Below are 24,812 nucleotides of genomic sequence, written 5' to 3'. Positions count from 1 at the left end.
ATCATTCCAAGTTTATGAAATGTGTAGAATACAATACTGTAGCTCAGATGATATCTTTTATTCAAATGCAGACTGGACTCTTACTCAGAGTTGGACTATCTGAGCACACCCCAGGTTCCACTACAACTGTTTTTCCCTGACCGGGAATCGAACCCGGGCCGCGGCGGTGAGAGCGCCGAATCCTAGCCACTAGACCATCAGGGAAATACTTTGTCTATTGTGCAATCTGTTGTCAATCACTATGAAAAATAGGGCATTTGTACAGTAAAATATTCAGATCGATAAACAAAGTTCATCATTACAAGTTTATGAAATGTGTAGAATACAATACTGTAGCTCAGATGATATATTTTATTCAAATGCAGACTGGACTCTTACTCAGAGTTGGACTATCTGAGCACACCCCAGGTTCCACTACAACTGTTTTTCCCTGACCGGGAATCGAACCCGGGCCGCGGCGGTGAAAGCGCCGAATCCTAGCCACTAGACCATCAGGGACATGCTTTGATTAATGTGCAATCTGTTGTCAATCACTATGAAAAATAGGGCATTTGTACAGTAAAATATTCAGGCCGATAAATAAAGTTCATCATTACAAGGTTCTCAAATGTGTAGAATACAATACTGTAGCTCAGATGATATATTTTATTCAAATGCAGACTGGACTCTTACTCAGAGTTGGACTATCTGAGCACACCCCAGATTCCACTACAACTGTTTTTCCCTGACCGGGAATCGAACCCGGGGCGCGGCGGTGAGAGCGCCGAATCCTAGCCACTAGACCATCAGGGACATACTTTGTCTATTGTGCAATCTGTTGTCAATCACTATGAAAAATAGGTCATTTGTACAGTAAAATATTCAGATCGATAAACAAAGTTCATCATTCCAAGTTTATCAAATGTGTAGAATACAATACTGTAGCTCAGATGATATATTTTATTCAAATGCAGACTGGACTCTTACTCAGAGTTGGACTATCTGAGCACACCCCAGGTTCCACTACAACTGTTTTTCCCTGACCGGGAATCGAACCCTGGCCGCGGCGGTGAAAGCGCCGAATCCTAGCCACTAGACCATCAGGGACATGCTTTGATTAATGTGCAATCTGTTGTCAATCACTATGAAAAATAGGGCATTTGTACAGTAAAATATTCAGGCCGATAAATAAAGTTCATCATTACAAGGTTCTCAAATGTGTAGAATACAATACTGTAGCTCAGATGATATCTTTTATTCAAATGCAGACTGGACTATTACTCAGAGTTGGACTATCTGAGCAGACCCCAGGTTCCACTACAACTGTTTTTCCCTGACCGGGAATCGAACCCGGGGCGCTGCGGTGAGAGCGCCGAATCCTAGCCACTAGACAATCAAGGACATAATTTGTCTATTGTGCAATCTGTTGTCAATCACTATGAAAAATAGGTCATTTGTACAGTAAAATGTTCAGATCGATAAACAAAGTTCATCATTCCAAGTTTATCAAATGTGTAGAATACAATACTGTAGCTCAGATGATATCTTTTATTCAAATGCAGACTGGACTCTTACTCAGAGTTGGACTATCTGAGCAGACCCCAGGTTCCACTACAACTGTTTTTCCCTGACCGGGAATCGAACCCGGGCCGCGGCGGTGAAAGCGCCAAATCCTAGCCACTAGACCATCAGGGACATGCTTTGAGTAATGTGCAATCTGTTGTCAATCACTATGAAAAATAGGGCATTTGTACAGTAAAATATTCAGGCCGATAAATAAAGTTCATCATTACAAGGTTCTCAAATGTGTAGAATACAATACTGTAGCTCAGATGATATCTTTTATTCAAATGCAGACTGGACTCTTACTCAGAGTTGAACTATCTGAGCACACCCCAGGTTCCACTACAACTGTTTTTCCCTGACCGGGAATCGAACCCGGGCCGCGGTGGTGAGAGCGCCAAATCCTAGCCACTAGACCATCAGGGACATACTTTGTCTATTGTGCAATCTGTTGTCAATCACTATGAAAAATAGGTCATTTGTACAGTAAAATATTCAGATCGATAAACAAAGTTCATCATTCCAAGTTTATGAAATGTGTAGAATACAATACTGTAGCTCAGATGATATCTTTTATTCAAATGCAGACTGGACTCTTACTCAGAGTTGGACTATCTGAGCACAACCCAGGTTCCACTACAACTGTTTTTCCCTGACCGGGAATCGAACCCGGGCCGCGGCAGTGAAAGCGCCGAATCCTAGCCACTAGACCATCAGGGACATGCTTTGATTAATGTGCAATCTGTTGTCAATCACTATGAAAAATAGGGCATTTGTACAGTAAAATATTCAGGCCGATAAATAAAGTTCATCATTACAAGGTTCTCAAATGTGTAGAATACAATACTGTAGCTCAGATGATATATTTTATTCAAATGCAGACTGGACTCTTACTCAGAGTTGGACTATCTGAGCACACCTCAGGTTCCACTACAACTGTTTTTCCCTGACCGGGAATCGAACCCGGGCCGCGGCAGTGAGAGCGCCGAATCCTAGCCACTAGACCATCAGGGACATACTTTGTCTATTGTGCAATCTGTTGTCAATCACTATGAAAAATAGGTCATTTGTACAGTAAAATATTCAGATCGATAAACAAAGTTCATCATTCCAAGTTTATCAAATGTGTAGAATACAATACTGTAGCACAGATGATATCTTTTATTCAAATGCAGACTGGACTATTACTCAGAGTTGGACTATCTGAGCAGACCCCAGGTTCCACTACAACTGTTTTTCCCTGACCGGGAATTGAACCCGGGCCGCTGCGGTGAGAGCGCCGAATCCTAGCCACTAGACAATCAAGGACATACTTTGTCTATTGTGCAATCTGTTGTCAATCACTATGAAAAATAGGTCATTTGTACAGTAAAATATTCAGATCGATAAACAAAGTTCATCATTCCAAGTTTATCAAATGTGTAGAATACAATACTGTAGCTCAGATGATATCTTTTATTCAAATGCAGACTGGACTCTTACTCAGAGTTGGACTATCTGAGCACACGCCAGGTTCCACTACAACTGTTTTTCCCTGACCGGGAATCGAACCCGGGCCGCGGCGGTGAGAGCGCCGAATCCTAGCCACTAGACCATCAGGGACATACTTTGTCTATTGTGCAATCTGTTGTCAATCACTATGAAAAATAGGGCATTTGTACAGTAAAATATTCAGATCGATAAACAAAGTTCATCATTCCAAGTTTATCAAATGTGTAGAATACAATACTTTAGCTCAGATGATATCTTTTATTCAAATGCAGACTGGACTATTACTCAGAGTTGGACTATCTGAGCACACCTCAGGTTCCACTACAACTGTTTTTCCCTGACCGGGAATCGAACCCGGGCCGCGGCGGTGAGAGCGCCGAATCCTAGCCACTAGACCATCAGGGACATACTTTGTCTATTGTGCAATCTGTTGTCAATCACTATGAAAAATAGGTCATTTGTACAGTAAAATATTCAGATCGATAAACAAAGTTCATCATTCCAAGTTTATCAAATGTGTAGAATACAATACTGTAGCTCAGATGATATCTTTTATTCAAATGCAGACTGGACTATTACTCAGAGTTGGACTATCTGAGCAGACCCCAGGTTCCACTACAACTGTTTTTCCCTGACCGGGAATCGAACCCGGGCCGCTGCGGTGAGAGCGCCGAATCCTAGCCACTAGACAATCAAGGACATACTTTGTCTATTGTGCAATCTGTTGTCAATCACTATGAAAAATAGGTCATTTGTACAGTAAAATATTCAGATCGATAAACAAAGTTCATCATTCCAAGTTTATCAAATGTGTAGAATACAATACTGTAGCTCAGATGATATCTTTTATTCAAATGCAGACTGGACTCTTACTCAGAGTTGGATTATCTGAGCACACCCCAGGTTCCACTACAACTGTTTTTCCCTGACTGGGAATCGAACCCGGGCCGCGGCGGTGAGAGCGCCGAATCCTAGCCACTAGACCATCAGGGACATACTTTGTCTATTGTGCAATCTGTTGTCAATCACTATGAAAAATAGGGTATTTGTACAGTAAAATATTCAGATCGATAAACAAAGTTCATCATTCCAAGTTTATCAAATGTGTAGAATACAATACTGTAGCTCAGATGATATCTTTTATTCAAATGCAGACTGGACTCTTACTCAGAGTTGGACTATCTGAGCAGACCCCAGGTTCCACTACAACTGTTTTTCCCTGACTGGGAATCGAACCCCGGGCCGCGGCGGTGAAAGCGCCGAATCCTAGCCACTAGACCATCAGGGACATGCTTTGATTAATGTGCAATCTGTTGTCAATCACTATGAAAAATAGGGCATTTGTACAGTAAAATATTCAGATCGATAAACAAAGTTCATCATTCCAAGTTTATCAAATGTGTAGAATACAATACTGTAGCTCAGATGATATCTTTTATTCAAATGCAGACTGGACTATTACTCAGAGTTGGACTATCTGAGCACACCTCAGGTTCCACTACAACTGTTTTTCCCTGACCGGGAATCGAACCCGGGCCGCGGCGGTGAGAGCGCCGAATCCTAGCCACTAGACCATCAGGGACATACTTTGTCTATTGTGCAATCTGTTGTCAATCACTATGAAAAATAGGTCATTTGTACAGTAAAATATTCAGATCGATAAACAAAGTTCATCATTCCAAGTTTATCAAATGTGTAGAATACAATACTGTAGCTCAGATGATATCTTTTATTCAAATGCAGACTGGACTATTACTGAGAGTTGGACTATCTGAGCAGACCCCAGGTTCCACTACAACTGTTTTTCCCTGACCGGGAATCGAACCCCGGGCCGCTGCGGTGAGAGCGCCGAATCCTAGCCACTAGACAATCAAGGACATACTTTGTCTATTGTGCAATCTGTTGTCAATCACTATGAAAAATAGGTCATTTGTACAGTAAAATATTCAGATCGATAAACAAAGTTCATCATTCCAAGTTTATCAAATGTGTAGAATACAATACTGTAGCTCAGATGATATCTTTTATTCAAATGCAGACTGGACTCTTACTCAGAGTTGGACTATCTGAGCACACCCCAGGTTCCACTACAATTGTTTTTCCCTGACCGGGAATCGAACCCGGGCCGCGGCGGTGAAAGCGCCGAATCCTAGCCACTAGACCATCAGGGACATGCTTTGAGTAATGTGCAATCTGTTGTCAATCACTATGAAAAATAGGGCATTTGTACAGTAAAATATTCAGGCCGATAAATAAAGTTCATCATTACAAGGTTCTCAAAATGTGTAGAATACAATACTGTAGCTCAGATGATATCTTTTATTCAAATGCAGACTGGACTCTTACTCAGAGTTGGACTATCTGAGCAGACCCCAGGTTCCACTACAACTGTTTTTCCCTGACCGGGAATCGAACCCGGGCCTCTGCGGTGAGAGCGCCGAATCCTAGCCACTAGACAATCAAGGACATACTTTGTCTATTGTGCAATCTGTTGTCAATCACTATGAAAAATAGGGCATTTGTACAGTAAAATATTCAGATCGATAAACAAAGTTCATCATTCCAAGTTTATGAAATGTGTAGAATACAATACTGTAGCTCAGATGATATCTTTTATTCAAATGCAGACTGGACTCTTACTCAGAGTTGGACTATCTGAGCACACCCCAGGTTCCACTACAACTGTTTTTCCCTGACCGGGAATCGAACTGGGCCGCGGCGGTGAAAGCCCCGAATCCTAGCCACTAGACCATCAGGGACATGCTTTGATTAATGTGCAATCTGTTGTCAATCACTATGAAAAATAGGGCATTTGTACAGTAAAATATTCAGGCCGATAAATAAAGTTCATCATTACAAGGTTCTCAAATGTGTAGAATACAATACTGTAGCTCAGATGATATCTTTTATTCAAATGCAGACTGGACTCTTACTCAGAGTTGGACTATCTGAGCACACCCCAGGTTCCACTACAACTGTTTTTCCCTGACCGGGAATCGAACCCGGGCCGCGGCGGTGAAAGCGCCGAATCCTAGCCACTAGACCATCAGGGACATGCTTTGATTAATGTGCAATCTGTTGTCAATCACTATGAAAAATAGGTCATTTGTACAGTAAAATATTCAGGCCGATAAATAAAGTTCATCATTACAAGGTTCTCAAATGTGTAGAATACAATACTGTAGCTCAGATGATATATTTTATTCAAATGCAGACTGGACTCTTACTCAGAGTTGGACTATCTGAGCACACCCCAGGTTCCACTACAACTGTTTTTCCCTGACCGGGAATCGAACCCGGGCCGCGGCGGTGAGAGCGCCGAATCCTATCCACTAGACCATCAGGGACATACTTTGTCTATTGTGCAATCTGTTGTCAATCACTATGAAAAATAGGTCATTTGTACAGTAAAATATTCAGATCGATAAACAAAGTTCATCATTCCAAGTTTATCAAATGTGTAGAATACAATACTGTAGCTCAGATGATATCTTTTATTGAAATGCAGACTGGACTCTTACTCAGAGTTGGACTATCTGAGCACACCTCAGGTTCCACTACAACTGTTTTTCCCTGACCGGGAATCGAACCCGGGCCGCGGCGGTGAGAGCGCCGAATCCTAGCCACTAGACCATCAGGGACATACTTTGTCTATTGTGCAATCTGTTGTCAATCACTATGAAAAATAGGTCATTTGTACAGTAAAATATTCAGATCGATAAACAAAGTTCATCATTCCAAGTTTATCAAATGTGTAGAATACAATACTGTAGCTCAGATTATATATTTTATTCAAATGCAGACTGGACTATTACTCAGAGTTGGACTATCTGAGCAGACCCAAGGTTCCACTACAACTGTTTTTCCCTGACCGGGAATCGAACCCGGGCCGCTGCGGTGAGAGCACCGAATCCTAGCCACTAGACAATCAAGGACATACTTTGTCTATTGTGCAATCTGTTGTCAATCACTATGAAAAATAGGGCATTTGTACAGTAAAATATTCAGATCGATAAACAAAGTTCATCATTCCAAGTTTATGAAATGTGTAGAATACAATACTGTAGCTCAGATGATATCTTTTATTCAAATGCAGACTGGACTCTTACTCAGAGTTGGACTATCTGAGCACACCCCAGGTTCCACTACAACTGTTTTTCCCTGACCGGCAATCGAACCGGGCCGCGGCGGTGAAAGCCCCGAATCCTAGCCACTAGACCATCAGGGACATGCTTTGATTAATGTGCAATCTGTTGTCAATCACTATGAAAAATAGGGCATTTGTACAGTAAAATATTCAGGCCGATAAATAAAGTTCATCATTACAAGGTTCTCAAATGTGTAGAATACAATACTGTAGCTCAGATGATATATTTTATTCAAATGCAGACTGGACTCTTACTCAGAGTTGGACTATCTGAGCACACCCCAGGTTCCACTACAACTGTTTTTCCCTGACCGGGAATCGAACCCGGGCCGCGGCGGTGAGAGCGCCGAATCCTAGCCACTAGACCATCAGGGACATACTTTGTCTATTGTGCAATCTGTTGTCAATCACTATGAAAAATAGGTCATTTGTACAGTAAAATATTCAGATCGATAAACAAAGTTCATCATTCCAAGTTTATCAAATGTGTAGAATACAATAGTGTAGCTCAGATGATATATTTTATTCAAATGCAGACTGGACTCTTACTCAGAGTTGAACTATCTGAGCACACCCCAGGTTCCACTACAACTGTTTTTCCCTGACCGGGAATCGAACCCGGGCCGCGGCGGTGAAAGCACCGAATCCTAGCCACTAGACCATCAGGGACATGCTTTAAGTAATGTGCAATCTGTTGTCAATCACTATGAAAAATAGGGCATTTGTACAGTAAAATATTCAGGCCGATAAATAAAGTTCATCATTACAAGGTTCTCAAATGTGTAGAATACAATACTGTAGCTCAGATGATATCTTTTATTCAAATGCAGACTGGACTCTTACTCAGAGTTGGACTATCTGAGCACACCCCAGGTTCCACTACAACTGTTTTTCCCTGACCGGGAATCGAACCCGGGCCGCGGCGGTGAGAGCGCCGAATCCTAGCCACTAGACCATCAGGGACATACTTTGTCTATTGTGCAATCTGTTGTCAATCACTATGAAAAATAGGTCATTTGTACAGTAAAATATTCAGATCGATAAACAAAGTTCATCATTCCAAGTTTATCAAATGTGTAGAATACAATACTGTAGCTCAGATGATATATTTTATTCAAATGCAGACTGGACTCTTACTCAGAGTTGAACTATCTGAGCACACCCCAGGTTCCACTACAACTGTTTTTCCCTGACCGGGAATCGAACCCGGGCCGCGGCGGTGAAAGCGCCGAATCCTAGCCACTAGACCATCAGGGACATGCTTTAAGTAATGTGCAATCTGTTGTCAATCACTATGAAAAATAGGGCATTTGTACAGTAAAATATTCAGGCCGATAAATAAAGTTCATCATTACAAGGTTCTCAAATGTGTAGAATACAATACTGTAGCTCAGATGATATCTTTTATTCAAATGCAGACTGGACTCTTACTCAGAGTTGGACTATCTGAGCACACCCCAGGTTCCACTACAACTGTTTTTCCCTGACCGGGAATCGAACCCGGGCCGCGGCGGTGAAAGCGCCGAATCCTAGCCACTAGACCATCAGGGACATGCTTTGATTAATGTGCAATCTGTTGTCAATCACTATGAAAAATAGGTCATTTGTACAGTAAAATATTCAGGCCGATAAATAAAGTTCATCATTACAAGGTTCTCAAATGTGTAGAATACAATACTGTAGCTCAGATGATATATTTTATTCAAATGCAGACTGGACTCTTACTCAGAGTTGGACTATCTGAGCACACCCCAGGTTCCACTACAACTGTTTTTCCCTGACCGGGAATCGAACCCGGGCCGCGGCGGTGAGAGCGCCGAATCCTAGCCACTAGACCATCAGGGACATACTTTGTCTATTGTGCAATCTGTTGTCAATCACTATGAAAAATAGGTCATTTGTACAGTAAAATATTCAGATCGATAAACAAAGTTCATCATTCCAAGTTTATCAAATGTGTAGAATACAATACTGTAGCTCAGATGATATCTTTTATTGAAATGCAGACTGGACTCTTACTCAGAGTTGGACTATCTGAGCACACCTCAGGTTCCACTACAACTGTTTTTCCCTGACCGGGAATCGAACCCGGGCCGCGGCGGTGAGAGCGCCGAATCCTAGCCACTAGACCATCAGGGACATACTTTGTCTATTGTGCAATCTGTTGTCAATCACTATGAAAAATAGGTCATTTGTACAGTAAAATATTCAGATCGATAAACAAAGTTCATCATTCCAAGTTTATCAAATGTGTAGAATACAATACTGTAGCTCAGATGATATATTTTATTCAAATGCAGACTGGACTATTACTCAGAGTTGGACTATCTGAGCAGACCCCAGGTTCCACTACAACTGTTTTTCCCTGACCGGGAATCGAACCCGGGCCGCTGCGGTGAGAGCACCGAATCCTAGCCACTAGACAATCAAGGACATACTTTGTCTATTGTGCAATCTGTTGTCAATCACTATGAAAAATAGGGCATTTGTACAGTAAAATATTCAGATCGATAAACAAAGTTCATCATTCCAAGTTTATGAAATGTGTAGAATACAATACTGTAGCTCAGATGATATCTTTTATTCAAATGCAGACTGGACTCTTACTCAGAGTTGGACTATCTGAGCACACCCCAGGTTCCACTACAACTGTTTTTCCCTGACCGGGAATCGAACTGGGCCGCGGCGGTGAAAGCCCCGAATCCTAGCCACTAGACCATCAGGGACATGCTTTGATTAATGTGCAATCTGTTGTCAATCACTATGAAAAATAGGGCATTTGTACAGTAAAATATTCAGGCCGATAAATAAAGTTCATCATTACAAGGTTCTCAAATGTGTAGAATACAATACTGTAGCTCAGATGATATCTTTTATTCAAATGCAGACTGGACTCTTACTCAGAGTTGGACTATCTGAGCACACCCCAGGTTCCACTACAACTGTTTTTCCCTGACCGGGAATCGAACCCGGGCCGCGGCGGTGAAAGCGCCGAATCCTAGCCACTAGACCATCAGGGACATGCTTTGATTAATGTGCAATCTGTTGTCAATCACTATGAAAAATAGGTCATTTGTACAGTAAAATATTCAGGCCGATAAATAAAGTTCATCATTACAAGGTTCTCAAATGTGTAGAATACAATACTGTAGCTCAGATGATATATTTTATTCAAATGCAGACTGGACTCTTACTCAGAGTTGGACTATCTGAGCACACCCCAGGTTCCACTACAACTGTTTTTCCCTGACCGGGAATCGAACCCGGGCCGCGGCGGTGAGAGCGCCGAATCCTAGCCACTAGACCATCAGGGACATACTTTGTCTATTGTGCAATCTGTTGTCAATCACTATGAAAAATAGGTCATTTGTACAGTAAAATATTCAGATCGATAAACAAAGTTCATCATTTCAAGTTTATCAAATGTGTAGAATACAATACTGTAGCTCAGATGATATCTTTTATTGAAATGCAGACTGGACTCTTACTCAGAGTTGGACTATCTGAGCACACCTCAGGTTCCACTACAACTGTTTTTCCCTGACCGGGAATCGAACCCTGGCCGCGGCGGTGAGAGCGCCGAATCCTAGCCACTAGACCATCAGGGACATACTTTGTCTATTGTGCAATCTGTTGTCAATCACTATGAAAAATAGGTCATTTGTACAGTAAAATATTCAGATCGATAAACAAAGTTCATCATTCCAAGTTTATCAAATATGTAGAATACAATACTGTAGCTCAGATGATATATTTTATTCAAATGCAGACTGGACTATTACTCAGAGTTGGACTATCTGAGCAGACCCCAGGTTCCACTACAACTGTTTTTCCCTGACCGGGAATCGAACCCGGGCCGCTGCGGTGAGAGCACCGAATCCTAGCCACTAGACAATCAAGGACATACTTTGTCTATTGTGCAATCTGTTGTCAATCACTATGAAAAATAGGGCATTTGTACAGTAAAATATTCAGATCGATAAACAAAGTTCATCATTCCAAGTTTATCAAATGTGTAGAATACAATACTGTAGCTCAGATGATATATTTTATTCAAATGCAGACTGGACTCTTACTCAGAGTTGAACTATCTGAGCACACCCCAGGTTCCACTACAACTGTTTTTCCCTGACCGGGAATCGAACCCGGGCCGCGGCGGTGAAAGCGCCGAATCCTAGCCACTAGACCATCAGGGACATGCTTTGAGTAATGTGCAATCTGTTGTCAATCACTATGAAAAATAGGGCATTTGTACAGTAAAATATTCAGGCCGATAAATAAAGTTCATCATTATAAGGTTCTCAAATGTGTAGAATACAATACTGTAGCTCAGATGATATCTTTTATTCAAATGCAGACTGGACTCTTACTCAGAGTTGGACTATCTGAGCACACCCCAGGTTCCACTACAACTATTTTTCCCTGACCGGGAATCGAACCCGGGCCGCGGCGGTGAAAGCGCCGAATCCTAGCCACTAGACCATCAGGGACATGCTTTGAGTAATGTGCAATCTGTTGTCAATCACTATGAAAAATAGGGCATTTGTACAGTAAAATATTCAGGCCGATAAATAAAGTTCATCATTACAAGGTTCTCAAATGTGTAGAATACAATACTGTAGCTCAGATGATATATTTTATTCAAATGCAGACTGGACTCTTACTCAGAGTTGGACTATCTGAGCACACCCCAGGTTCCACTACAACTGTTTTTCCCTGACCGGGAATCGAACCCGGGCCGCGGCGGTGAGAGCGCCGAATCCTAGCCACTAGACCATCAGGGACATACTTTGTCTATTGTGCAATCTGTTGTCAATCACTATGAAAAATAGGTCATTTGTACAGTAAAATATTCAGATCGATAAACAAAGTTCATCATTCCAAGTTTATCAAATGTGTAGAATACAATACTGTAGCTCAGATGATATCTTTTATTGAAATGCAGACTGGACTCTTACTCAGAGTTGGACTATCTGAACAAACCTCAGGTTCCACTACAACTGTTTTTCCCTGACCGGGAATCGAACCCGGGCCGCGGCGGTGAGAGCGCCGAATCCTAGCCACTAGACCATCAGGGACATACTTCGTCTATTGTGCAATCTGTTGTCAATCACTATGAAAAATAGGTCATTTGTACAGTAAAATATTCAGATCGATAAACAAAGTTCATCATTCCAAGTTTATCAAATGTGTAGAATACAATACTGTAGCTCAGATGATATCTTTTATTCAAATGCAGACTGGACTATTACTCAGAGTTGGACTATCTGAGCAGACCCCAGGTTCCACTACAACTGTTTTTCCCTGACCGGGAATCGAACCCGGGCCGCTGCGGTGAGAGCGCCGAATCCTAGCCACTAGACAATCAAGGACATACTTTGTCTATTGTGCAATCTGTTATCAATCACTATGAAAAATAGGTCATTTGTACAGTAAAATATTCAGATCGATAAACAAAGTTCATCATTCCAAGTTTATCAAATGTGTAGAATACAATACTGTAGCTCAGATGATATATTTTATTCAAATGCAGACTGGACTATTACTCAGAGTTGGACTATCTGAGCAGACCCCAGGTTCCACTACAACTGTTTTTCCCTGACCGGGAATCGAACCCGGGCCGCGGCGGTGAGAGCGCCGAATCCTAGCCACTAGACCATCAGGGACATACTTTGTCTATTGTGCAATCTGTTGTCAATCACTATGAAAAATAGGTCATTTGTACAGTAAAATATTCAGATCGATAAACAAAGTTCATCATTCCAAGTTTATCAAATGTGTAGAATACAATACTGTAGCTCAGATGATATCTTTTATTCAAATGCAGACTGGACTCTTACTCAGAGTTGGACTATCTGAGCACACCCCAGGTTCCACTACAACTGTTTTTCCCTGACCGGGAATCGAACCCGGGCCGCGGCGGTGAAAGCGCCGAATCCTAGCCACTAGACCATCAGGGACATGCTTTGAGTAATGTGCAATCTGTTGTCAATCACTATGAAAAATAGGGCATTTGTACAGTAAAATATTCAGGCCGATAAATAAAGTTCATCATTACAAGGTTCTCAAATGTGTAGAATACAATACTGTAGCTCAGATGATATCTTTTATTCAAATGCAGACTGGACTCTTACTCAGAGTTGGACTATCTGAGCACACCCCAGGTTCCACTACAACTGTTTTTCCCTGACTGGGAATCGAACCCGGGCCGCAGCGGTGAGAGCGCCGAATCATAGCCACTAGACCATCAGGGACATACTTTGTCTATTGTGCAATCTGTTGTCAATCACTATGAAAAATAGGGCATTTGTACAGTAAAATATTCAGATCGATAAACAAAGTTCATCATTCCAAGTTTATGAAATGTGTAGAATACAATACTGTAGCTCAGATGATATCTTTTATTCAAATGCAGACTGGACTCTTAATCAGAGTTGGACTATCTGAGCACACCCCAGGTTCCACTACAACTGTTTTTCCCTGACCGGGAATCGAACCCGGTCCGCGGCGGTGAAAGCGCCGAATCCTAGCCACTAGACCATCAGGGACATGCTTTGAGTAATGTGCAATCTGTTGTCAATCACTATGAAAAATAGGTCATTTGTACAGTAAAATATTCAGATCGATAAACAAAGTTCATCATTCCAAGTTTATCAAATGTGTAGAATACAATAGTGTAGCTCAGATGATATATTTTATTCAAATGCAGACTGGACTCTTACTCAGAGTTGAACTATCTGAGCACACCCCAGGTTCCACTACAACTGTTTTTCCCTGACCGGGAATCGAACCCGGGCCGCGGCGGTGAAAGCGCAGAATCCTAGCCACTAGACCATCAGGGACATGCTTTAAGTAATGTGCAATCTGTTGTCAATCACTATGAAAAATAGGGCATTTGTACAGTAAAATATTCAGGCCGATAAATAAAGTTCATCATTACAAGGTTCTCAAATGTGTAGAATACAATACTGTAGCTCAGATGATATCTTTTATTCAAATGCAGACTGGACTCTTACTCAGAGTTGGACTATCTGAGCACACCCCAGGTTCCACTACAACTGTTTTTCCCTGACCGGGAATCGAACCCGGGCCGCGGCGGTGAAAGCGCCGAATCCTAGCCACTAGACCATCAGGGACATGCTTTGATTAATGTGCAATCTGTTGTCAATCACTATGAAAAATAGGTCATTTGTACAGTAAAATATTCAGGCCGATAAATAAAGTTCATCATTACAAGGTTCTCAAATGTGTAGAATACAATACTGTAGCTCAGATGATATATTTTATTCAAATGCAGACTGGACTCTTACTCAGAGTTGGACTATCTGAGCACACCCCAGGTTCCACTACAACTGTTTTTCCCTGACCGGGAATCGAACCCGGGCCGCGGCGGTGAGAGCGCCGAATCCTAGCCACTAGACCATCAGGGACATACTTTGTCTATTGTGCAATCTGTTGTCAATCACTATGAAAAATAGGTCATTTGTACAGTAAAATATTCAGATCGATAAACAAAGTTCATCATTCCAAGTTTATCAAATGTGTAGAATACAATACTGTAGCTCAGATGATATCTTTTATTCAAATGCAGACTGGACTCTTACTCAGAGTTGGACTATCTGAGCACACCCCAGGTTCCACTACAACTGTTTTTCCCTGACCGGGAATCGAACCCGGTCCGCGGCGGTGAAAGCGCCGAATCCTAGCCACTAGACCATCAGGGACATGCTTTAAGTAATGTGCAATCTGTTGTCAATCACTATGAAAAATAGGGCATTTGTACAGTAAAATATTCAGGCCGATAAATAAAGTTCATCATTACAAGGTTCTCAAATGTGTAGAATACAATACTGTAGCTCAGATGATATCTTTTATTCAAATGCAGACTGGACTCTTACTCAGAGTTGGACTATCTGAGCACACCCCAGGTTCCACTACAACTGTTTTTCCCTGACCGGGAATCGAACCCGGGCCGCGGCGGTGAAAGCGCCGAATCCTAGCCACTAGACCATCAGGGACATGCTTTGATTAATGTGCAATCTGTTGTCAATCACTATGAAAAATAGGTCATTTGTACAGTAAAATATTCAGGCCGATAAATAAAGTTCATCATTACAAGGTTCTCAAATGTGTAGAATACAATACTGTAGCTCAGATGATATATTTTATTCAAATGCAGACTGGACTCTTACTCAGAGTTGGACTATCTGAGCACACCCCAGGTTCCACTACAACTGTTTTTCCCTGACCGGGAATCGAACCCGGGCCGCGGCGGTGAGAGCGCCGAATCCTAGCCACTAGACCATCAGGGACATACTTTGTCTATTGTGCAATCTGTTGTCAATCACTATGAAAAATAGGTCATTTGTACAGTAAATTATTCAGATCGATAAACAAAGTTCATCATTCCAAGTTTATCAAATGTGTAGAATACAATACTGTAGCTCAGATGATATCTTTTATTGAAATGCAGACTGGACTCTTACTCAGAGTTGGACTATCTGAGCACACCTCATGTTCCACTACAACTGTTTTTCCCTGACCGGGAATCGAACCCGGGCCGCGGCGGTGAGAGCGCCGAATCCTAGCCACTAGACCATCAGGGACATACTTTGTCTATTGTGCAATCTGTTGTCAATCACTATGAAAAATAGGTCATTTGTACAGTAAAATATTCAGATCGATAAACAAAGTTCATCATTCCAAGTTTATCAAATGTGTAGAATACAATACTGTAGCTCAGATGATATATTTTATTCAAATGCAGACTGGACTATTACTCAGAGTTGGACTATCTGAGCAGACCCCAGGTTCCACTACAACTGTTTTTCCCTGACCGGGAATCGAACCCGGGCCACTGCGGTGAGAGCACCGAATCCTAGCCACTAGACAATCAAGGACATACTTTGTCTATTGTGCAATCTGTTGTCAATCACTATGAAAAATAGGGCATTTGTACAGTAAAATATTCAGATCGATAAACAAAGTTCATCAATCCAAGTTTATGAAATGTGTAGAATACAATACTGTTGCTCAGATGATATCTTTTATTCAAATGCAGACTGGAATCTTACTCAGAGTTGGACTATCTGAGCACACCCCAGGTTCCACTACAACTGTTTTTCCCTGACCTGGAATCGAACCGGGCCGCGGCGGTGAAAGCCCCGAATCCTAGCCACTAGACCATCAGGGACATGCTTTGATTAATGTGCAATCTGTTGTCAATCACTATGAAAAATAGGGCATTTGTACAGTAAAATATTCAGGCCGATAAATAAAGTTCATCATTACAAGGTTCTCAAATGTGTAGAATACAATACTGTAGCTCAGATGATATATTTTATTCAAATGCAGACTGGACTCTTACTCAGAGTTGGACTATCTGAGCACACCCCAGGTTCCACTACAACTGTTTTTCCCTGACCGGGAATCGAACCCGGGCCGCGGCGGAGAGAGCGCCGAATCCTAGCCACTAGACCATCAGGGACATACTTTGTCTATTGTGCAATCTGTTGTCAATCACTATGAAAAATAGGTCATTTGTACAGTAAAATATTCAGATCGATAAACAAAGTTCATCATTCCAAGTTTATCAAATGTGTAGAATACAATACTGTAGCTCAGATGATATATTTTATTCAAATGCAGACTGGACTCTTACTCAGAGTTGGACTATCTGAGCACACCCCAGGTTCCACTACAACTGTTTTTCCCTGACCGGGAATCGAACCCGGGCCGCGGCAGTGAGAGCGCCGAATCCTAGCCACTAGACCATCAGGGACATGCTTTGTGTAATGTGCAATCTGTTGTCAATCACTATGAAAAATAGGGCATTTGTACAGTAAAATATTCAGGCCGATAAATAAAGTTCATCATTACAAGGTTCTCAAATGTGTAGAATACAAAACTGTAGCTCAGATGATATATTTTTTTCAAATGCAGACTGGACTCTTACTCAGAGTTGGACTATCTGAGCACACCCCAGGTTCCACTACAACTGTTTTTCCCTGACCGGGAATCGAACCCGGGCCGCGGCGGTGAAAGCGCCGAATCCTAGCCACTAGACCATCAGGGACATGCTTTGATTAATGTGCAATCTGTTGTCAATCACTATGAAAAATAGGTCATTTGTACAGTAAAATATTCAGGCCGATAAATAAAGTTCATCATTACAAGGTTCTCAAATGTGTAGAATACAATACTGTAGCTCAGATGATATATTTTATTCAAATGCAGACTGGACTCTTACTCAGAGTTGGACTATCTGAGCACACCCCAGGTTCCACTACAACTGTTTTTCCCTGACCGGGAATCGAACCCGGGCCGCGGCGGTGAGAGCGCCGAATCCTAGCCACTAGACCATCAGGGACATACTTTGTCTATTGTGCAATCTGTTGTCAATCACTATGAAAAATAGGTCATTTGTACAGTAAAATATTCAGATCGATAAACAAAGTTCATCATTCCAAGTTTATCAAATGTGTAGAATACAATACTGTAGCTCAGATGATATCTTTTATTCAAATGCAGACTGGACTCTTACTCAGAGTTGGACTATCTGAGCACACCCCAGGTTCCACTACAACTGTTTTTCCCTGACCGGGAATCGAACCCGGTCCGCGGCGGTGAAAGCGCCGAATCCTAGCCACTAGACCATCAGGGACATGCTTTGAGTAATGTGCAATCTGTTGTCAATCACTATGAAAAATAGGTCATTTGTACAGTAAAATATTCAGATCGATAAACAAAGTTCATCATTCCAAGTTTATCAAATGTGTAGAATACAATAGTGTAGCTCAGATGATATATTTTATTCAAATGCAGACTGGACTCTTACTCAGAGTTGAACTATCTGAGCACACCCCAGGTTCCACTACAACTGTTTTTCCCTGACCGGGAATCGAACCCGGGCCGCGGCGGTGAAAGCGCAGAATCCTAGCCACTAGACCATCAGGGACATGCTTTAAGTAATGTGCAATCTGTTGTCAATCACTATGAAAAATAGGGCATTTGTACAGTAAAATATTCAGGCCGATAAATAAAGTTCATCATTACAAGGTTCTCAAATGTGTAGAATACAATACTGTAGCTCAGATGATATCTTTTATTCAAATGCAGACTGGACTCTTACTCAGAGTTGGACTATCTGAGCACACCCCAGGTTCCACTACAACTGTTTTTCCCTGACCGGGAATCGAACCCGGGCCGCGGCGGTGAAAGCGCCGAATCCTAGCCACTAGACCATCAGGGACATGCTTTGATTAATGTGCAATCTGTTGTCAATCACTATGAAAAATAGGTCATTTGTACAGTAAAATATTCAGGCCGATAAATAAAGTTCATCATTACAAGGTTCTCAAATGTGTAGAATACAATACTGTAGCTCAGATGATATATTTTATTCAAATGCAGACTGGACTCTTACTCAGAGTTGGACTATCTGAGCACACCCCAGGTTCCACTACAACTGTTTTTCCCTGACTGGGAATCGAACCCGGGCCGCGGCGGTGAGAGCGCCGAATCCTAGCCACTAGACCATCAGGGACATACTTTGTCTATTGTGCAATCTGTTGTCAATCACTATGAAAAATAGGTCATTTGTACAGTAAAATATTCAGATCGATAAACAAAGTTCATCATTCCAAGTTTATCAAATGTGTAGAATACAATACTGTAGCTCAGATGATATCTTTTATTGAAATGCAGACTGGACTCTTACTCAGAGTTGGACTATCTGAGCACACCTCATGTTCCACTACAACTGTTTTTCCCTGACCGGGAATCGAACCCGGGCCGCGGCGGTGAGAGCGCCGAATCCTAGCCACTAGACCATCAGGGACATACTTTGTCTATTGTGCAATCTGTTGTCAATCACTATGAAAAATAGGTCATTTGTACAGTAAAATATTCAGATCGATAAACAAAGTTCATCATTCCAAGTTTATCAAATGTGTAGAATACAATACTGTAGCTCAGATGATATATTTTATTCAAATGCAGACTGGACTATTACTCAGAGTTGGACTATCTGAGCAGACCCCAGGTTCCACTACAACTGTTTTTCCCTGACCGGGAATCGAACCCGGGCCGCTGCGGTGAGAGCACCGAATCCTAGCCACTAGACAATCAAGGACATACTTTGTCTATTGTGCAATCTGTTGTCAATCACTATGAAAAATATGGCATTTGTACAGTAAAATATTCAGATCGATAAACAAAGTTCATCAATCCAAGTTTATGAAATGTGTAGAATACAATACTGTTGCTCAGATGATATCTTTTATTCAAATGCAGACTGGAATCTTACTCAGAGTTGGACTATCTGAGCACACCCCAGGTTCCACTACAACTGTTTTTCCCTGACCTGGAATCGAACCGGGCCGCGGCGGTGAAAGCCCCGAATCCTAGCCACTAGACCATCAGGGACATGCTTTGATTAATGTGCAATCTGTTGTCAATCACTATGAAAAATAGGGCATTTGTACAGTAAAATATTCAGGCCGATAAATAAAGTTCATCATTACAAGGTTCTCAAATGTGTAGAATACAATACTGTAGCTCAGATGATATATTTTATTCAAATGCAGACTGGACTCTTACTCAGAGTTGGACTATCTGAGCACACCCCAGGTTCCACTACAACTGTTTTTCCCTGACCGGGAATCGAACCCGGGCCGCGGCGGAGAGAGCGCCGAATCCTAGCCACTAGACCATCAGGGACATACTTTGTCTATTGTGCAATCTGTTGTCAATCACTATGAAAAATAGGTCATTTGTACAGTAAAATATTCAGATCGATAAACAAAGTTCATCATTCCAAGTTTATCAAATGTGTAGAATACAATACTGTAGCTCAGATGATATATTTTATTCAAATGCAGACTGGACTCTTACTCAGAGTTGGACTATCTGAGCACACCCCAGGTTCCACTACAACTGTTTTTCCCTGACCGGGAATCGAACCCGGGCCGCGGCAGTGAGAGCGCCGAATCCTAGCCACTAGACCATCAGGGACATGCTTTGTGTAATGTGCAATCTGTTGTCAATCACTATGAAAAATAGGGCATTTGTACAGTAAAATATTCAGGCCGATAAATAAAGTTCATCATTACAAGGTTCTCAAATGTGTAGAATACAAAACTGTAGCTCAGATGATATATTTTTTTCAAATGCAGACTGGACTCTTACTCAGAGTTGGACTATCTGAGCACACCCCAGGTTCCACTACAACTGTTTTTCCCTGACCGGGAATCGAACCCGGGCCGCGGCGGTGAAAGCGCCGAATCCTAGCCACTAGACCATCAGGGACATGCTTTGAGTAATGTGCAATCTGTTTTCAATCACTATGAAAAATAGGGCATTTGTACAGTAAAATATTCAGGCCGATAAATAAAGTTCATCATTATAAGGTTCTCAAATGTGTAGAATACAATACTGTAGCTCAGATGATATCTTTTATTCAAATGCAGACTGGACTCTTACTCAGAGTTGGACTATCTGAGCACACCCCAGGTTCCACTACAACTGTTTTTCCCTGAACGGGAATCGAACCCGGGCCGCTGCGGTGAGAGCGCCGAATCCTAGCCACTAGACCATCAGGGAAATACTTTGTCTATTGTGCAATCTGTTGTCAATCACTATGAAAAATAGGTCATTTGTACAGTAAAATATTCAGATCGATAAACAAAGTTCATCATTCCAAGTTTATCAAATGTGTAGAATACAATACTGTAGCTCAGATGATATATTTTATTCAAATGCAGACTGGACTCTTACTCAGAGTTGAACTATCTGAGCACACCCCAGGTTCCACTACAACTGTTTTTCACTGACCGGGAATCGAACCCGGGCCGCGGCGGTGAAAGCGCCGAATCCTAGCCACTAGACCATCAGGGACATGCTTTGAGTAATGTGCAATCTGTTGTATGAAAAATAGGGCATTTGTACAGTAAAATATTCAGGCCGATAAATAAAGTTCATCATTACAAGGTTCTCAAATGTGTAGAATACAATACTGTAGCTCAGATGATATATTTTATTCAAATGCAGACTGGACTCTTACTCAGAGTTGGACTATCTGAGCACACCCCAGGTTCCACTACAACTGTTTTTCCCTGACCGGGAATCGAACCCGGGCCGCGGCGGTGAGAGCGCCGAATCCTAGCCACTAGACCATCAGGGACATACTTTGTCTATTGTGCAATCTGTTGTCAATCACTATGAAAAATAGGTCATTTGTACAGTAAAATATTTAGATCGATAAACAAAGTTCATCATTCCAAGTTTATCAAATGTGTAGAATACAATACTGTAGCTCAGATGATATCTTTTATTGAAATGCAGACTGGACTCTTACTCAGAGTTGGACTATCTGAACAAACCTCAGGTTCCACTACAACTGCTTTTCCCTGACCGGGAATCGAACCCGGGCCGCGGCGGTGAGAGCGCCGAATCCTAGCCACTAGACCATCAGGGACATACTTTGTCTATTGTGCAATCTGTTGTCAATCACTATGAAAAATAGGTCATTTGTACAGTAAAATATTCAGATCGATAAACAAAGTTCATCATTCCAAGTTTATCAAATGTGTAGAATACAATACTGTAGCTCAGATGATATCTTTTATTCAAATGCAGACTGGACTATTACTCATAGTTGGACTATCTGAGCAGACCCCAGGTTCCACTACAACTGTTTTTCCCTGACCGGGAATCGAACCCGGGCCGCTGCGGTGAGAGCTCCGAATCCTAGCCACTAGACAATCAAGGACATACTTTGTCTATTGTGCAATCTGTTGTCAATCACTATGAAAAATAGGTCATTTGTACAGTAAAATATTCAGATCGATAAACAAAGTTCATCATTGCAAGTTTATCAAATGTGTAGAATACAATACTGTAGCTCAGATGATATCTTTTATTCAAATGCAGACTGGACTCTTACTCAGAGTTGGACTATCTGAGCACACCCCAGGTTCCACTACAACTGTTTTTCCCTGACCGGGAATCGAACCCGGGCCGCGGCGGTGAAAGCGCCGAATCCTAGCCACTAGACCATCAGGGACATGCTTTGATTAATGTGCAATCTGTTGTCAATCACTATGAAAAATAGGGCATTTGTACAGTAAAATATTCAGGCCGATAAATAAAGTTCATCATTACAAGGTTCTCAAATGTGTAGAATACAATACTGTAGCTCAGATGATATATTTTATTCAAATGCAGACTGGACTCTTACTCAGAGTTGGACTATCTGAGCACACCCCAGATTCCACTACAACTGTTTTTCCCTGACCGGGAATCGAACCCGGGCCGCGGCGGTGAGAGCGCTGAATCCTAGCCACTAGACTATCAGGGACATACTTTGTCTATTGTGCAATCTGTTGTCAATCACTATGAAAAATAGGTCATTTGTACAGTAAAATATTCAGATCGATAAACAAAGTTCATCATTCCAAGTTTATCAAATGTGTAGAATACAATACTGTAGCTCAGATGATATATTTTATTCAAATGCAGACTGGACTATTACTCATAGTTGGACTATCTGAGCAGACCCCAGGTTCCACTACAACTGTTTTTCCCTGACCGGGAATCGAACCCGGGGCGCTGCGGTGAGAGCGCCGAATCCTAGCCACTAGACAATCAAGGACATACTTTGTCTATTGTGCAATCTGTTGTCAATCACTATGAAAAATAGGTCATTTGTACAGTAAAATATTCAGATCGATAAACAAAGTTCATCATTCCAAGTTTATCAAATGTGTAGAATACAATAATGTAGCTCAGATGATATCTTTTATTCAAATGCAGACTGGACTCTTACTCAGAGTTGGACTATCTGAGCAGACCCCAGGTTCCACTACAACTGTTTTTCCCTGACCGGGAATTGAACCCGGGCCGCTGCGGTGAGAGCGCCGAATCCTAGCCACTAGACAATCAAGGACATACTTTGTCTATTGTGCAATCTGTTGTCAATCACTATGAAAAATAGGTCATTTGTACAGTAAAATATTCAGATCGATAAACAAAGTTCATCATTCCAAGTTTATCAAATGTGTAGAATACAATACTGTAGCTCAGATGATATCTTTTATTCAAATGCAGACTGGACTCTTACTCAGAGTTGGACTATCTGAGCACACGCCAGGTTCCACTACAACTGTTTTTCCCTGACCGGGAATCGAACCCGGGCCGCGGCGGTGAGAGCGCCGAATCCTAGCCACTAGACCATCAGGGACATACTTTGTCTATTGTGCAATCTGTTGTCAATCACTATGAAAAATAGGGTATTTGTACAGTAAAATATTCAGATCGATAAACAAAGTTCATCATTCCAAGTTTATCAAATGTGTAGAATACAATACTGTAGCTCAGATGATATCTTTTATTCAAATGCAGACTGGACTATTACTCAGAGTTGGACTATCTGAGCACACCTCAGGTTCCACTACAACTGTTTTTCCCTGACCGGGAATCGAACCCGGGCCGCGGCGGTGAGAGCGCCGAATCCTAGCCACTAGACCATCAGGGACATACTTTGTCTATTGTGCAATCTGTTGTCAATCACTATGAAAAATAGGTCATTTGTACAGTAAAATATTCAGATCGATAAACAAAGTTCATCATTCCAAGTTTATCAAATGTGTAGAATACAATACTGTAGCTCAGATGATATCTTTTATTCAAATGCAGACTGGACTATTACTCAGAGTTGGACTATCTGAGCAGACCCCAGGTTCCACTACAACTGTTTTTCCCTGACCGGGAATCGAACCCGGGCCGCTGCGGTGAGAGCGCCGAATCCTAGCCACTAGACAATCAAGGACATACTTTGTCTATTGTGCAATCTGTTGTCAATCACTATGAAAAAAAGGGCATTTGTACAGTAAAATATTCAGATCGATAAACAAAGTTCATCATTCCAAGTTTATCAAATGTGTAGAATACAATACTGTAGCTCAGATGATATATTTTATTCAAATGCAGACTGGACTCTTACTCAGAGTTGGACTATCTGAGCACACCCCAGGTTCCACTACAATTGTTTTTCCCTGACCGGGAATCGATCCCGGGCCGCGGCGGTGAAAGCGCCGAATCATAGCCACTAGACCATCAGGGACATGCTTTGAGTAATGTGCAATCTGTTGTCAATCACTATGAAAAATAGGGCATTTGTACAGTAAAATATTCAGGCCGATAAATAAAGTTCATCATTACAAGGTTCTCAAAATGTGTAGAATACAATACTGTAGCTCAGATGATATCTTTTATTCAAATGCAGACTGGACTCTTACTCAGAGTTGGATTATCTGAGCACACCCCAGGTTCCACTACAACTGTTTTTCCCTGACTGGGAATCGAACCCGGGCCGCGGCGGTGAGAGCGCCGAATCCTAGCCACTAGACCATCAGGGACATACTTTGTCTATTGTGCAATCTGTTGTCAATCACTATGAAAAATAGGGTATTTGTACAGTAAAATATTCAGATCGATAAACAAAGTTCATCATTCCAAGTTTATCAAATGTGTAGAATACAATACTGTAGCTCAGATGATATCTTTTATTCAAATGCAGACTGGACTCTTACTCAGAGTTGGACTATCTGAGCAGACCCCAGGTTTCACTACA

This window comes from Protomyctophum bolini, assembly GCF_963924005.1.
Source record: "Protomyctophum bolini genome assembly, chromosome: 21".
Taxonomy (NCBI): domain Eukaryota; kingdom Metazoa; phylum Chordata; class Actinopteri; order Myctophiformes; family Myctophidae; genus Protomyctophum; species Protomyctophum bolini.
The sequence above is the reverse complement of the archived record's forward strand: the minus strand, read 5'-3'. Positions refer to the sequence as shown.